Consider the following 5,002-nt stretch of genomic DNA (forward strand, 5'->3'; position numbering starts at 1 on the left):
TTGGAAGGTTGAGGCAGGCAGATCACCTGCGGTCAGGAGTTTGAGACCAGCCTGGCCAACATGGCGCAACCCCGTCTCTACTAAAGATGCAAAAATTAGCCAGGCGTGGTGGCGGGCGCCTGTAATCCCAGCTACTTGGGATGCTGAGGCAGGAAAATTGCTTGAACCAGGGAGACAGAGGCTGCAATGAGGCAAAATAGCACCACTGCACTCCAGCCCGGGCAATAGAGTGAGACTCTGTCTCAAAATAAACAAACAAATAAATAAAAATAAAAAACATACCAGACATACCTGAGACTAGGAAATTTACAAAAGAAAGAGATTTAATGGACTCACAGTTCCACGTGGCTGGGGAGGCCTCACAATCATGGCAGAAAGTGAAAGGCACATCTCACGTGGCAGCAGACAAGGGAAGAGAGTTTGTGCAAGGAAACTGCCCTTTATAAAACCATCAGATCTCATAAGACTTATTCACTATCACACGAATAGCATGGGAAAGACCCGTTCCCATGATTCAATTACCTCCCACTGGGTCACTCCCAACATGTGGGAACTGTGGGAGCTACAATTCAAGATGAGATCTGGGTGGGGACACACCCACACCATATCAGGACCCTTCCTCCAGCCCCGTTAGGACATGCAGCAGATCCTGACTCTAACAGCCCAAGACGATGCTGTCTCTCCCCCAGGGCCCCATCGTCTAGCCCTCTCAACTCCAGGATGGGCTGCCATGGTCCTCTGGGTGACTTTGCCTGGTTCTAGTCATGGTGTTGAATGTCAGAGAAGGAAATAGCTGCAGTCTCTGTTTAGAGCCCTGTCCTTTGAGAACAGCAGGTACTCTTGATGTGGGCTGTAGATGACCTTTTGAAAGTCAGACCCTGCTTCCCAGGAGCTTTTCATCATGTTTCTGAGATATTGCTCTTCTCTCTTTGATGGAACTTCAGACAGAAGCCACTCTGCAGCCTGAGCCTGGCTGGGCCTTGAGTCCACTTAACAAGAGGAGTATTTGTAATCTGGGAGCAGAGATAGAGGAGTTAGGCAGGGGCAGCTGGCCCTCTACGACCTCGTGGCACAGCACCATGAAGCCCAGGGGTCTGGTCCCTGACAATTTGCTCCATGCAGCAAGGGGCAGGGTTGGGAGCGGTCTTTCTTATTCATCAGCCAGTCAATAAAGCATCTTTCCAGGCGGGGCTTTAGTTCAGGCCTTACATTTCCGAAACTTCTTTTGTTTGTTTGTTTTGAGCTGGAGTTTCGCTCTTGTTGCCCAGGCTGGAGTGCAATGGCGCAATCTCGGCTCACTGCAACCTCCACCTCACGGGTTCAAGTGATTCTCCTGCCTCAGCCTCCCAAGTAGCTGGAATTACAAGTGTGCACCACCACGCCTGGCTAATTTTTGGTATTTTTAGTAGAGACTGAGTTTTACCATATTGGCCAGGATGGTTGAACTCCTGATCTCAAGTGATTCTCCCACCTTGGCCTCCTGAAGTACTGAAATTACCAGTGTGAGCCACGGCCCTCAGCCTCTGGAACTTTTTTTTTTTTTTGCGACAAGTCTCACTCTGTCGCCCAGGCTGGAGTGCAGTGGCACAATCTTGGCTCACTGCAAGCTCCGCCTGCCGGGTTCACGCCATTCTCCTGCCTCAGCCTCCCGAGTAGCTGGGACTACAGGCGCCCGCCACCGTGCCCGGCTAATTTTTATGTATTTTTAATACAGACGGTTTCACCGTGTTAGCCAGGATGGTCTCGATCTCCTGACCTCGTGATCCACCCGCCTTGGCCTCCCAAAGTGCTGGGATTACAGGGAAACTTCTTTATCAGCTTACTTCATTAATCAAGCTGTCAGGAGTTGGGTAAATAATTCAGGAGGCCGATTTCATTCATTCATTCATTTATTCACTCATTCAATATGCATTTTTGAGCACACACTGTTTTCCAGGCACAATTCTAGGGGCTGGGTGTACAGTGGTGAAAAAGACAAAGTTCCCACCCTTGCAGGGCCGTAGTCTGGCAAATCTACCTGCGTTTAATTGATTTCAGCGAGAAACTGAATGGCCAGACCACTGAGGGCTCAAGTCAGCTAACCCACCCCAGACAGGATCAGCAGGAATGGTGTGGGCAGCAGACCTAACGACAGACTGATATAATTTGAATATATATCCCAGCCAAATCTCATGTTGAATTGTAAACCCTGGTGTTGGAGGTGGGGCCTGGTGGGAGATGTTTGGGTCATGGGGGGCGGATCCCTCATGGCTTGGTGCTGTCCTTGTGATAGTGAGTTCTCAAGAGATCTAGTTAAGTTTGTGGCACCCTTCACAACCACCACTCTCTCTCTTGCTCCTGCTCTGGCCACATGACATGCCTGCTGCCACTTCACCTTCAGCCAGGAATAAAATCTCCCTGAGGCCTCCCCAGAAGCCAAGCAGATGCTGGCACCACGCTTGGACAGCCTGCAAAACCATGACCCAATTAAACCTCTTTTGTAAATTACCCAGTCTCAGGTATTTCTTTATAGCAATGCAAGAATGGCCTAATACACCAGCTTTGGACTGGTAGAAGCATCTGACTGGACTACTAGAAGCATCTGAGTACCACAGTGGTGCCCACTCTGGAAAACCCTATTCTATGTCATCACGTACTGGTCATAAACCTTGAGACACTGCCCTAGTCATTACAACTGGCCTTGGCTGTCCCTAAATCCCCCTCAGGCACCCACTACTCATCCTTCCCTAAACAGGTCACTTCTATAAATGACACAGATCATCCATGACATGGGATTCCACCTGAATTTACTTAGGGGAATGGTTCAAACCCTGTATTTTAACTACACCAAGAGATTCTTCTTCAAGATTCCTTTAAGGCTTTGTCTTAGTCTGTTCCTGCTGCTATAACAAAATACCTTAGTCTGGGTGATTTATAAATAGTAGAAATTTATTCCTCACAGTTCTGGAGGCTGGAAAGTATAAGATCAAGGGACTGGCAGATCCAGTGTCTGGTGAGGGCTCCGTCTCTGCTTTCAAGACGGTGCCTTGTTGCTACATCCTCCAGAAGAGACGAATGCTGTGTCCTCACATGGTGGAAAGGGAGAAAGGGATGAAAAGGACAGACTCCTGTAAGCCCTTTTATAAGAACCCTAATCCCATTCATGAGGGCAGGGCCCTCTGACCTAGTCACCTCCTAAAAGCCCCACCTCATGTATTGGGAATGAAATTTCAACACACATTTAGAAGAGACATACACATTCAAACCATAGTAGGGTTGTTCCTTTTAAATATTATTTAAAGGCACTCACATGTACGTAATAATAATAAGGGGGGCTGGGCACGGTGGCTCACGTCTATAATCCCAGTACTTTAGGAGGCCGAGGTGAGCAGATCACTTGAGGTCAGGAGTTCAAGACCAGCCTAGCGAATATGGTGAAACCCCATCTCTATTAAAAATACAAAAATTAGTTGGGTGTGGTGGCACGTGTGCCTGTAGTCCCAGCTACTCGGGGAGACTGAGGCAGGAGAATCGCTTGAAACCGGGAGGTAGAGGTTGCTGTGAGCAAAGATCACACCACTGCACTCCAGCTTGGGCAACAGAGCGAGACTCTGTCTCAAAAATAATAATAAGGGCTTTGGGCTTTACCTATATTAAATAATTATGACTAAATGTAAATATAAATGTAATTAAATTATTACATTAAATAATCTTCACAACAAGCTTGAGAGGTGGGTTCTTTTCGCAGATGAAGAAGCTGTGGCTCAGCAGGGTTGGCGGCAGAGCTAGGAGGAAATCTGCCACCTGCCTCCAGAGCCCTGCTTCGATGACATGTGCCACTCTTGAAACATTGCCACACTCTGGAGGAAGTTTTCCAGACTCCTCCGGAAGAGGACAGAGACTGGCAATTCCGGAAATGTCATCATCTCGGGAGTCCCAGGTCCCCAAACCCACTGAGTCTTTGTCAATTACAGATCCCCAGGGCCCCCCACCCCCGACCGCCTGCATCAGGATTTCAGGGCAGACACAACAAAATTATGTCAAAGCGCCCCAAACACTTCAGAGCCAAGTGGCCTCACAGCTGGTTTAGGGTCCTTTAGGCCTCTGGTCCTTTAAGGCCAGAACAGTTGGCCCCGGGGGAATTCGATGTGGGTGAAGGATGCGGGTGTGGGTTCCTCTCAGACTACCCTCTTTCAGGTGGACTTCCAGCGGGCAGGGGCCAGGTTTTCTCTGCACTGGTGGGTGGGCTTGCTCCTCTCTGTACATTGGACACAGTGGAGACAAATTTCCAGAAAGGCTCAGGCTGAACAGAGGATAGCCCTAAGGGTGGGCTAAATTCATGGAGAATGTATCACGGATTAGTCAGTCATATAAAATACTTGAGCCTTATTTTTGTTCACCTGAGGTCAATTCCATGAGGCCCTTGGGATACCCACTGGGTCCATGAAAGCCCCCAGATAAAAGACCCAGCATAACATTTTTGCTACTTACGGAGCTATACCATTGCTCGTTTAGTCCTTCCTTGGATTTTTTTTTTTTTTTTTTTTTGTCTAAGAGTAGTTGCTTAGTTTGACCACGAGGTAGCGCTAACAGGCTTGGTAGCCAATGGGCGGGGGTGTGGTAAGCCTTGTGGACTTAAAAGGAAAATCTTAACATTGTCCGCTTATTAATTAATCAAACCTTGGATTTTTTTTTTTTCCATTCTGCACTTTCCAAATTTTCTGCAATGAGTTTGCATTGTTTTTACAGAAGCAGAATAAGGGCAGGGGTGGGGGACGATAGAGAATCACTACGCAATGATAAACTGTTATTTTGACATATTAACTTTAGACACTGTCTTCATGTGGCTGTAGTTATAGGATATGTATATTTGTTTTATTGGAGTGCAGTGGCATGATCACAGCTCACTGCAGCCTCGATCTCCTGTGCTCAAGTGATCCTCCCATCTCAGCCTCCCAAGCAGCTGGGACTACCGGTAAGTGCCACCATGCCCAGGTAATTTTTTTGTTTTTCATTTTTTGTT

The sequence above is a fragment of the Chlorocebus sabaeus genome, chromosome 16 (assembly GCF_047675955.1).
Source record: "Chlorocebus sabaeus isolate Y175 chromosome 16, mChlSab1.0.hap1, whole genome shotgun sequence".
NCBI lineage: Eukaryota > Metazoa > Chordata > Mammalia > Primates > Cercopithecidae > Chlorocebus > Chlorocebus sabaeus.